A 12,700-nucleotide genomic window follows, 5' to 3' on the forward strand; every position below is an offset into this window, starting at 1 on the left:
TCCACAAGCTCCTATATTAACAAAATGGTGCCCACCTGGCATCTCTTTTCCCCTCCTGTAGCATGGCCCTCCAGGTCATCTTCTCTACTCTTCTCTCCACAGCAACTTACCTAGAAGCAAATCTGCTACATTAATTATTCTATATTCTCAGCACCACACAGTCCAAGCTGGTCCTCCCCAGGCCCACACCGCCAACTTCTGCCCCTGGGTCCTTCAGAACCCTGATGCCTTTTGTTTTCTCACATTCGTTGAATCATAGGCTTGTCCCCAGTAGTTTCAAGTCTTCTTTTTTCTCAAGTTTTCCACACCTACTACCTTACTCTTACCAGGTCTGCCATTCTGCCTACCAAGGAAAATGAAGTTCTCTTTAATCGTCCCTCTCTCTATCTAGGTAGACACTGCTAGTTACCTACTCAATATGGCACCTCCCCTTCTTTCTCATTTAATAGAACTCCAGTTTAGGTTAGGGTGACTAAGGCCCAGCTAAAATATCTACTTTCCCAGGCTCTGGTAAAGTTAAAGGCTGCCCAGGTAAAGGTGTGGACAATGAGATACAAACAGAGTTCACTGCCAAAGCTATTGTTCCCCCAGTCACATAACTTTTCCTTTCATTCTTCCCCTTTCTTCCTGCTTGAAGTGCAGACAAAAAGCCTAGAGGGGCAGCAGCCATCTTGGAAGCATGAGAAAGATATTAAGGGTGATGGAGCAGAAAGATGGAAGGATCTTGAGACCTCAACAGCATCTTACTGCTGCCATACTGGCATTGGACTGCCTACTTCCTAAATACCTATTTAATATAGCCACAATAGTCAATTTTCTGCTACTTGCAGCCAAAAGCAATCCTAACCGACACACCACTGCAACATTTCTTTTTTATTTTTTCCTAAATTTTCTTTATTGGATTTGTTGTTGTTGGAAACATACACGGCAAAACATACACCAATTCAACAGTTTCTATGTGTACAGTTTAATAACATTGATTATGTTCTTCAAGCTGTGCAACCATTCTCACCCTCCTTTTCTGAGTTGTTTCTCCCTCATTAACATAAACTCACTGTCCTCTAAGGTCCCTATCGAATCTTTCAAGTTCACTGCAACATTTCTTTATGTCTTCACCTCCTCTCTTCCTTTGCTCATATCTCTGAGGCAGAGGCATCCCTCCAGCTTTTTGAGGGCCACTATATATGCATTCTTGATCACACCCCTCTCCTGCCTCTTCATAGGCAATGTTTTTATGCTTATGCTCTTTCTTATTTGTATCTTCAATTTCTGCCTCTGTTCTCGCTCTTTTTATATCTACTAATGAACCTGGTGGCGCAGTAGTTAAGCACTCTGCTGCTAACCGAAAGGTTGGTGGTTATAACCCACCAGCTCTTCCACAGGTGAAAGATGTAGCAGTCTACTTCCATAAAGATTTACAGCCTTGGAAACCCTATGGGGCAGTTCTACTCTATCCTATGGGGTCGCTATGAGTCGGAATTGACTTGACAGCAACGGGAATGAACCTGCTAGGATCTCTCTAGCCTAAAAAGACCCTTTCCAATACCCAGCTGATAAACTCTCTTCCTCTTCTTCCCTTTACCACCAGACTCCTTAACAGAGTTGTCTACACCTACTCACTCCTCAGTCTCTTTCAAGCTAGCTTTCACACCCACAACTGTGGAATCAGCAGTAAGTTCAACCATGACCTCCTAATTAGCAAGTCACACAGCCTTTTCTCTGTCTCCATCTTTCTCCAGCTTTCAGCATATGACACTTCTGATCACCTTTCTTTTTTAATTTTTTTAAAAGTATAAACACGTTACAGAAATTTTGGAGAAAAAATATGTTAAATTATAGACCAAAATGAATATTAGACTACACCCATCTATTTTCTTTCCTTACCTAAACTCCACAAAACTGTAATAAAGATTTTTTTTGGGGGGGACAGGAAGTTCAATTTATTGGTGGGCAACATAGAGACAGGAAGTTCAATTTATTGGTGGGCACAGGTCAGGTGGGACAGTGCTACCAAGGCCCTCATGAATGCAGGGCCTGCCACTTGTTCAAGGGGCCATGATTGGAGATGTATTTGACTCAGTAACCATTTGGGATGAGGCACTTGTCAGCCACTATATCTTCAAACTCATCAGCATTAAACTTGGTGACATCTTACTTCTTGGAGATGAGGACCTTCTGGCACCCAGGGAACCTGAAGTTGGCCCTGTATAGGGCCTTAATCACAGGCTCCTTGTTTTGAAGCTTGGTGCAGATGGATATGATTACTTGTCGGATGTGGACCCTGGCCACTGCACCCTGGGGTTTTTCAAAGGCACATTGCATACCCATCTGGAGCCTAGATTAGGGACAGCAGAAATTAGCAAGTTCAGAGACATGAAAGAGCAGGAAAGGGCTCTCTCCAGTGTCCCTTAGAGAACTCGTACATGCAACAGGCTGCATACACCACCGAGAAGGCTGCTGTTTGCAGCCATTGGACATTGGCCCCTACAGGGAGGGAGGACAGTTGGCTTAATTTGGCTGCAGAACAAAGAATTTTTTTTGTAAAGAATACACCCCTTCCCAAAAACAAAAGGAATATATCCAAAGGATAAAGGGAATGAGAGAGGAAACCATTTGTGGCTGCCATGAGCATGCTCAGACCTCCAACTATGGGAGTGTAATTGACCAAGGGCTCCAGGGGCTGGACTCTGAAATCCAGCTAAAATCCACAGCTGAGTTTGGGTCTGGGTCATGCTGCCTGGGGCTGCTCCCAGTCCATGGCTGAGCATTCGCAGGGAAACTAAGGCAGGCCTCTCCTGGAACACATAGGATTCCCCCAATAATCAACTTCGGCTTAAGAACAGCCTTGCTGAACTTCCCTTAGACTACAACATGGTCTAGGATACTTCTATCCAACCTTCCTTCCCTCTCTCCTTCACTAACGCCTCAGGCCATCACTCTCCCAGTCTTTTCTGGTTCCCTCACCATTTTCTCTCAAACAGGCACTTCTCTAATAAAATCCTTGCACATCAGGCTTTTGGAGGACCCAGACTAATACACTATTTCAGATGAAAGATTTCAACAAATATTTGGAAGATAAAAAGCAAATGGAGGAACAGTAACTGATTTAGCTGAGGGACCAGAAGGCCCTGTAGAAATGAATGCTGTCAAGTATCAAGCTAACTTGAGTAGAAGATCCAGAACATCTTAGGAACTTGGAGACACAAGTTACTCAGAAGGTGGGGGTACAGTGTGGAGCTGAAAGTCTGTATATGGAGAGGTTAGAACACCAGATCCTCTCCCTTACCCTGCTCACCATTCACCCACTCCAACTCAAGACCAAGAGTTATTCTCTGCAGAAGCTTCAGATTTGGAGACAGTAGGTGTGGTGGGAGGGGAACAACTGAGAAATAGGATTTAAAAATAGGCTGATTACTAGAAAACTACCTTCTGGGTGGTTGGACTCCTCCTAGGCCCACCCATATCATGCCTCTGGAAAACAGGCAGCCAGGTCTGTATCTCCAGACAGAAGAATGGAACAGTTTTCTCTGGGGTTATTGAATAACCCCTGAGCAGGGACCCAAAGACCTCTATATACCAACATACAGAGATCTCGTCAATGAAAAAGCCAGCTCATCTACCAGTCACCCTGCTCTGATGCTCACTTGCAAATGGAGAGAATCAGATCACCTTTAGGGCCGAATTTGCAATGAAGTGTGAGGGTTAGCAATGAAGTGTGAGGGTAGATTGACATGAAGTATGGAAATATATACATTCTTACATATATATATGTATGCATAGTTTTTGCTGAAGATAATTCAAAAGCAGTTGCACCATTACATCAACAAGGAACTGCTAGAAATTCAAGCCAGATTCAGAAGACGACATGGAATGAGGGATATCATTGTTGATGTCAGATGGATCTTGGCTGAAGGCAGAAAATGCCAGCAAGATGTTTACCTGTGTTTTATTGACTATCAAAGGCACTTGACTGTGGATCATAACAAATTATGGGTAACACTGTGAAGAATGGAATTCCAGAACACTTAATTGTGCTCAAGAGGAACCTGTACACAGATCAAGAGGCGTTCAAACAGAACAAAGGGATATCACGTGGTTTAAAATCAGGTAAGGTATGCATCAGGGTTGTATCATTTCATCATACTTATTCAGTCTGTATGCTGAGCAAACAATCTGAGAAACTGGAATATATGAAGAAGAATGTGGCATCAGGGGTGGTGGAAAACTCATTAACAACCTGAGATATGCTGATGGCACAAACTTACTTGCTAAAAGTGAAGAAGACTTGAAGCACTTACTGATGAAGGTCAAAGACTACAGCCTTCAGTATGGATTACACCTGAACATAAAGAAAACGAAAATCCTCACAACTGGACCAAGAAGCAACATCATGATAAATGGAGAAAATATTGAAGCTGTCAAGGATTTCATTTTACTGGGACCCACAATCATTGTCCACGGAAAGAGCAGTCAATAAATCAAATGACGTATTGTACTGGGCAAATCTGCTACAGAAGACCTCTTTAAAGCGCTAAATAGCAAAGATGTCACTTTGAGGACTAAGATGCAGCTGACCTAAGCCATGGTGTTTTCAATCGCCTCATACTCATAGGAAAGCTGGACGATGAATAAGGAAGACGGAAGAAGAATGGATGCCTTTGAATTATGGTGTTGGCAAAGAATATTGAATATACCATGGACTGCCAGAAGAAGGAACAAGTCTGTCTTGGAAGAAGTACAGCCAGAATGCTCCTTAGAAGTGACGACAGCAAGACTTCTTCTAACGTACTTTGAACATGTTCAGGAGGGACCAGTTCCTGAAGAAGGACATCATGCTTGGTAAAGTAGAGGGTCAGCAAAAAAGAGGAAGACCCTCAACGAGATGGACTGACACAGTGGTGGCAACAATGGGCTCAAGCATAACAACGATTGTGGGGATGGTGCAGGGCCGAGTGGTGTTTTTTTCTGTTGTACACAGAGTCCGTACGAGTTGGAACCAACTCAACGGCACCTAACAACAACAACAATGTAGGTATTCCCGAGATGCTGTCCTGAGCCCGCCTCTCTTCTCTTCCAATATTAGCTCCCTGGGTTTCATCTCTCACTCTGGAACAGTGTGTTTCAGAGGGTGCATTGAGGCTCCTTCCCCCTTAAAAATCCCTTGGGACACTTTAAATTCCACACTTTCTGTCCTGATGCCCAGTGTAGGGAAGCAGAATCGCCCAAGGTGGGCCCTGAGAATCTGCCTTTAATCCCAAAAGTGATTCTTAAAGTTTGACAACCACTCATGGAGAATTCCTAAAATTGTGCCTGCTGTTTCAGTGTTTCTCTCCCTCTGCACAAGGGCAGTTCAGCTGCCTCCTGGATCTCCATCCAGCTGTCACCTCAAACTCCACACCTCTGAAATGACATGCGTCACTTCTGTCACTCCCATCTCTCACAGGTACCCTCAGCACTGCTGCTAATCAGCTCCTGATGAAGTCCCATTGCTGAAATCAGGAGAACCATTCTCCCAGTCTCGGGGCTCCACGTGCACCATTCAGTACAGACTGTTATTTCTAAACTATTCTTTGAAGGAGATCCCCCTTTTGATAAAGACCTTGAAAGACCCCACACGATGGCCAGAAGGCATAATTCAGTGTGACAGATACGATCAGCAGCAGGCCGAAGGGCATGCATCTTTAATAGAGTGGGTATCCAAAGAAAACCATGTCTCCCTGTGGCCTGAGAGCAGGACCTCTGTGCCTGGGGAACTTGACGGGAGAGGGCCACTGCGTCCACACAGAGTACCAGAAGACAAACATTTGCTTCACTCTCTAGGGCTCTAGTCCCTGAGTTCTGAATACATCTGAGAGTAAGTCACAGGATCAGCTCATGAGAGAATCTTCCTGTGGGGACCCTTTTCCCTCTAGGGGGCCTTCATCAGAAGCTCTAGCTACAGGTAAGACCCCAGCCACTCCATCATAAGTCGGTTCTGAGGAATACCATGTTTCTTTAAGTTTTCATTACTATTGCCTTTTATTATCAGTATCTTTATAAATCTGATCCCTATTTGTCTTTGGGAGTTGGAAACATTACATCTAAACTTATAGATACATTTTAATACATACATTAAAAGAACCCAAATCATAGAAATTTACTGCCATGGTGAAGAAGGGTTGGACAATGTCGGCATATTGTCAGTTGCAGTAATAATTTCACTTGTGGAAGGTTCTGGATCATCTGGATTACCCCTGGGAATGAGGATGGCATTTCTAGTCAGAAAATCAGCGAGAGTTGTCTGTATGGTCCTTTTCTTTTTTTCTTCATATATTTTGTGGTAACACATCACTGCTTCCCGAATCTGCCTGTCGACGTTCACAGAGCAATCAGCATTTAGGCCCATGCTTTCAAGCAACTGAAGCCACTGATTTAGTTTAGAAAAAACTCCAGCTAATCCTTTCACTGTAAAATTTTTTGACAACTTCTCTCCCTCCTCTTCCTCATTATTTCTTTCGTCTTCAACATTTCTTTCCTCTGCTATACGGCAGTGTTTTGAACAATAAATCATAAAAGGGAATATCTGCGAGTGAACATCTGAGAGTGATAACATCAGCAAATTATGTGCTGCAATGCTGTATGTAGTACATGTTACTAACTGTAAGAGGTACAAAGAAAATAAAAAGCAAAAACGGCGGGTCATAAGTGCGGTTCGTCGTAACTTGAAGACGTAGTAAGTTGGGGACTACCAGTACTCAGCGTCCTCACAACACCCTAGGTATTCAGAATTCATTTTGAAAATACTCAGATGAAGATATAGTGAACTCAATGTGTTGCCCCACCCTAGGCAGTATTTTCATTTTCAAAAAGGAACCTGCAGAAGGTAATTCTTAACCCAAAGAAATACATTGACAATGTTGGGATATCCAGTCCTTGAGTATCTACATCAAGGGATGAAGGGGAGAAGAGAGATACAGATGATCCTTCTATCACCTCCAAATCTATAAATTAGTCTGCTACATGGATGCTAAGGTCAGCTCTGGCTTCCAGGTCCTGGAGGGATTCTTGGCCATAAAATCCAGGTGCCAGAAAGTATGTGAATAAATCAGTGTTCTCAAAGTGCATTCCTAAGAAGCACCAGTTCTGCACATACTGTCACCCTCTTGGAGATTCAGAAAGCATATTAAAAGTTCTGAGAAGTTCTCTGGTAAAAAGCCTTGTTTACCATTTTTTAACCCATTTTCCCCCCAACATTTCTTGAGCTTGGATACCTTTTTCCTAAATACTACCAACTGGCATGGCAGGGAACCAGTATCCTGCGGAACACACTTTGATTAATTCAACACCAATTTTTAAAAATAAAATCCTGTTTCAGAAATTTTTCTCTCCTTCCTTGTGTTGGCTGTATCTAGTATTTTGGCTTGATGTTTGATTTCTAACCCAAGGTAGAAATTTACCAGGAGGTCTTGCCTAAAACGAAGAGAATGCTTGGTGAATTATTTAGCAAAATGCGGCTTCTCTAAAAAGAAGAATAGCGTGGTTCTGTGGCACTACACACTGTGCACCCATTCACCCATTTGTCCACTCACTGGACACATTGATTCCCAGAAGCACGGGGGGTGGGGGTGGGGGACGTAATGGGAAAAAACGCAAGGTCTATATGATGAGTCCTGTGACACAGATAAGCACAGAAAAGCTCTAATTCTGTCCTAACTGGGGAGGGATGGGGGAGTAAGCAGGTCAAAGAAAGCTCACAGCAGGGCTGATGGTAGAGATGAGGAAGTTTGGATGTAAGTGAGAGACTGTTCAAGTTCAATCAGCTTAAACAAAAGAGGGACTGCATTGGCTCCTTACTTGGTAAGTCCAAGGATGGTCTAGCCTCAGGCGTGACTGGTTCCACAGAGGCAAAAGACACAATCAGGAATCTCGTTTGCCCCCATCTGTCTCATCTCTGCTTTTTCTCTCTGTAGCTTTAGTCACTTTTTCCATGAGACAAGGAGGATGGCCCCCAATTCACAACCTTCCAACAACAAGACTCTCCATCAGTCTGAGAGAAGGATTCTTATGCCCAAGACCGGCCAGTCACAGTCCAATCCCAGACCCATGCCTGGGGTTAGGAACAAAGTACCTACCAGCCTACAGCTTTGAGTTCCCTCTAAGGCCCACGTGAACCCCAGTGTCGAGTGAAAGATAGAACAGCTGATCCCAACTCGGATTTCACAGCTGAAATGGAGTACGAAATTTCCAAGCAAGCAACAGAGAGGTTGCATGAAATTTCAGAGTATAACTTTGAAAGGTCATCTTTTTTGTTCTCTCTCACTTCTTTTATTTGGTGGTTCCAGGTGGAAAGGTGGGCAGCTCAGAGACAAAACTTTGTTTTTCCTACCCTATTTTTTTTTTTTTCTCTCTGCCCTACATTCACCTTTTCTTCCAGGGAAAAGTAAAACCACCACTTTTAAGAGGGAGGAAATATTACTTATAGTACTAACAGGATATGTATTGGAAAATCAGAAAATCTTATCTATTCTACTTCAGGTTTTTTATTTCTTTGCTAACGTCCTGTAACTCCAGTATCTTAGCGTAATGCCAAGAGCTATTGCCTTTTGGCCTAGTGAAGCACAAAGAAAAATAGGATCCACGATCCACGATCTTGTGAAATTACTCATTCCTTAAAATTAAAATAAATAAACTCATTGCTACTAAAAGAAAAAAAACAGCAATACAATCAATTGAGCAATTTTGGACATTAAAACACACAAGTACACACACACAGTATTATACGTGTGCACGTGCTTACATACAACAGCTTTCTTTAACAATGCGTGGAAATCCTTAGGCTTCATTCAAAGTCCTCAGTAAGGATTCTTTCTTTTTTTTATGATTGAAGAAAATTAATCCTGGATTTTTTAAAATCTATCTTGTTGTTTTCTTGTTTGTTTTGTTTTTTGTTTTTTGTGCTTTAGGTGAAGGTTCACAGAGCAAATTAGTTTATCATGAAACAATGAATACACATTTTTTTTGGGACATTGGTTGTGAAACTTGCAATGTGTCAACACTTCCCCTTCTCAACCTTGGGTTCCCCATTTCCATTTGTCCAGCTTTCCTGTCCCCTCCTGCCTTCTCGTCCTTGCCCCTGGGCTGGTGTGCCCATTTAGTCTCATATACGTGGCTGAGCTACATGTATTATTGTTTTATGAACCTGTCTAATCTTTGGCTGAAGGGTGAACCTCAGAAGTGACTTCAGTACTGAGTTAAAAGGGTGTCCAGGGGCCATGCTCTCCAGGTTTCTCCAGTCTCCGTCAGGCCAGTAAGTCTGGTATTTTTTTGTGAGCTTGAATTCTGTTCTACATTTTTCTCCAGCTCTGTCTGGGACCGTCTACTGTGATCCTTGTTAGAGCAGTTGGTGATGGTAGCTGGGCACCATCTAGTTGTGTTGGACTCAGTATGGTGGAGGCTGTGGTAGTTGTGTACCATTAATCAGTAAGGATTCTTGAACTTTGTCTTCCTAAGGCATACTTAATTCTAGAATTTACATTGACCATTGTCCTTTTTTTTGTGCATTGACCCCATACATCAAAGTTACATGGGAAGGGGACTTGTCAAAATGCAGATTCCTGGGTCTCACCCCAGATTGGGGTATCTTAGGATGTCTTGGGATGGGGCCATGAGTCTTTTTTTTAAAGCTTCTCAAATGATACTTTTGTGCCCTAAAATATAAGAAGCCCTGTTCTAGAACTTTAGAGAGTTTTACTGGGATTTCTGCCCTGTAGTGTCATATATATTTATATCTCTAAAGTAGGATAAACAAATTGTAAATTCCATGAACTTTAGTTGGTCAGTAAATGTAATTAGCAATCCGGTGGGTCGTGCTCTTTTGAGGTTCTACGACAAAAGTAGCTATCAACATAGTTATGTGGAACAGAAGTCCTTCAGATTGAAAAAGGTTCTCTCCCTACATAGGTCACATATTAATGAGTAGGGCAGGTAAATTCTATTGTAACAAACTTTTGTGATTATAACAAACCAAATCGAAGTGATTTTGTTATAATGGGTACATTATAAGAACTGCCTGGCAATAATTAAGATCCAACTGCAATTCATCACCAGATAGTAAAATTTTATGAAAACTCACTCCAATTGTGAACTTTCTTCCAAATGAACAACCTCACCTCTTCATAAACAGAATTTTATTTCCAATCCCAGACAAGTCGTCCCATCAGCAATATAAGAGGAGCTGCTTACAAAAAGTCCTGGCATTTTAGAGACAGAAGAACCTTAGGGATTGTGAACTCCAACCCTTTCCCCTAAGGAAGAAAAAAATGACAGAACCTAAAGGAAAATCCAGGTGTCTTGACACCCCACCCTACCCCACCCCCCAGAAATATTCAAGCACAGAATTAAATAGCTCTTCTTCCTGGAGTATCAATTGTTCTCAAAGATTCAGGAGTGGGTGGGGGTAAACATTCTTTCTATAAAATACATAGATACGTTATGTAGTAGAAAGAAAAAAACCCACATAAGATATGAAACTTGAAATGTCATTTGAAGAACTGTGCTTCAGACTATGCCCACCCAGATGCCTTGAGTTATCCATTCCTTCTCTCCTGCAATTAAGGCTACTTGATCAAAATGTTCGAAAAGCCCAAGGCTACTCTAACTTCTCTATCAAAATCTGACAGACCTAAAAGAGGCTAGAGAACTTGACCCAAACTAGTCATGGGTAATTTCTTGATACCTATCCAGGTAGACCCAGTGTGACTGAGAATAAATCAAGCAAATCTCCACTCAGATGATTTAATGAGAGTCTGCTATCGGCCCATGTATTCATTTTGTTACTTAACAAATGTATATTGAGTACCTACTATGAGTTAGAAGTTATGACGGGCCCTGGGGGTACTAAGATGAACAGACAGGGAAAAGCAAAATTAAACTCTTTATTGTTGCTGTTTTAGAGTGTGTTATATTAAAAAATCCATTGCTGTCAAGTTGATTCCAACTGAGAGACCCTGTAGGACAGAGCAGAACTGTCCCATAGGGTTTCCAAGGAGTTGCTGGTGAATTCGAACTGCTGACCCTTTGGTTAGCAGTCAAACGCTTAACTACTGCACCACCAGGGCACCGTGTTATATTACAGGCTATAAAATAAGTTGGAGAAGCCTTCACAGTAAAAATGGCATTGGGCTGAGTCTTGAAGGACACCCAGGAGTTTACCTAACAGAACAATGGAAAAGGAAGAGCTCATTCCAGGTAGGGAGATCAGCATAGCAGAGGCCTGAAAGGGTGAGTAGTCGGGTAAGCAGCTGGAGAGAGGGATCCAGAAAAGAAAGACAATATTATAAAAGTGTTGTTTATCATAAGAGTTGTTCTTCATGCCATCCAGCACAATGTGGGTAAAGCCAAATGATTTTTTAAAATAGTAATAATCTACCCTCCTCAGGCAAGAGACTCACAGGAGAGTACAGATGGGTTACTGAAGGAGCCTGCCCTTGAGAGCTGGCTTCAAACCCCAAGAAAGTAATCTGTTCTTCTGCTTCCTGTCTTTAGAGCCTTAGATTTCTTCCCAGCTCTCAAAGTCCATCTCTTCCGACAAGACCTCCAGGATTTCCAGAATCCACACAGAGTCCTTGGAAGGAGAAAAGTGCTTTGATGATCAAATCGAATAGAAAAAATTATGTATCCCCACAGATCCCTGGTGGCACAGTGGTTAAGAGCCCAAGCTGCTAACCAAAAGGTCGGCAGTTTGAATCCACCAGCTGCTCCTTGGAAACCCTATGGGGCAGTTCTGTAGGGTCACTATGAGTCGAAATGAACTCGATGGCAATGGGTTTGGGATGGTTACCATAAAATTTAGTCTCCTTTCCAAGTCCCTTTGTATGTAATAATTTCTTGCTTGGTGATAGAAAGTGGGGTGATAGACATGGGTTCAAATAGGATTCCAACCAGCAAGGCATTTACAAGCTAAGTGACTTTGGGAAAGCTACATAACCTCTCAGGACATCATTTTTCTCGTTGTAAATGCCCTGCTGGTCAACTATGTGGCTTAGACATGAAGTGTGGCAGAACCCCTGTCACCCAGCCTAGCCTACAGTGGGCTTTCCACAGGAGCAGCTGCTGTAAGTATTATAGCTGCTTCGTTCTTTCAACAAATCTTCACTGAGGACCCACCATGTGGAAGCCAGAAGGAATGCAAAAATAAATGAGTTGGATTTTGTTCTCAAGGACCTCACAGTCTATAGCCCAGATATAAGACAGGTTTGAATAGCTATACTATGAAGTGGAAAGACGTCATTACCAAGGGAAATTACTGGGGACCTTGGGAGGACAGAGATTACTCGTAGTGTGGAGGGCGTTGGGGGCTGGGAAAGAAGGGAGAGGAAGGACTTGAGGTTAGCAAGAAGAAAAGGAAGGGCATCTGAGCTGGGCGCTTTCACTCCTTGTGACGTGGGTATGACGAGTGTTGGCCGGCCCTTCTGACAGACGATATAAGAGGGGTTTGGGCTAGTGGCACGACTCACCCAACTTCACACCTATAGCTGCCGCAGAGCGAGAACAAGCATTCAGAACTTCCGCCTCTAGTAGAATACATTCGCCATTAGCACACTTTGCTTCCTATTACTAGGGCCATTTGCAGACGTGGAGGACAGATCGAGCCAGCAGAAAGCAGCAAAAAAAGAGGTGATGTAGTCACTGGCCACTGTCCCGGGTCAAGGCAGACCGGAGC

General features: G+C 42.8%; 1 non-coding gene across 1 annotated transcript; it reads right to left on the reverse strand.

The window, feature by feature from the left end:
• Positions 1-2,390: 2,390 nt before the first annotated feature.
• Positions 2,391-2,523, reverse strand: LOC111821510 (small nucleolar RNA SNORA70). The gene has a single exon (XR_002824900.1). It is a non-coding gene; the product is annotated as a small nucleolar RNA SNORA70 (small nucleolar RNA).
• Between the last annotated feature and the right edge of the window lie 10,177 nt (positions 2,524-12,700).

Source organism: Trichechus manatus, unplaced genomic scaffold, assembly GCF_000243295.1.
Source record: "Trichechus manatus latirostris isolate Lorelei unplaced genomic scaffold, TriManLat1.0 scaffold00005, whole genome shotgun sequence".
In the NCBI taxonomy this organism is placed as follows: domain Eukaryota; kingdom Metazoa; phylum Chordata; class Mammalia; order Sirenia; family Trichechidae; genus Trichechus; species Trichechus manatus.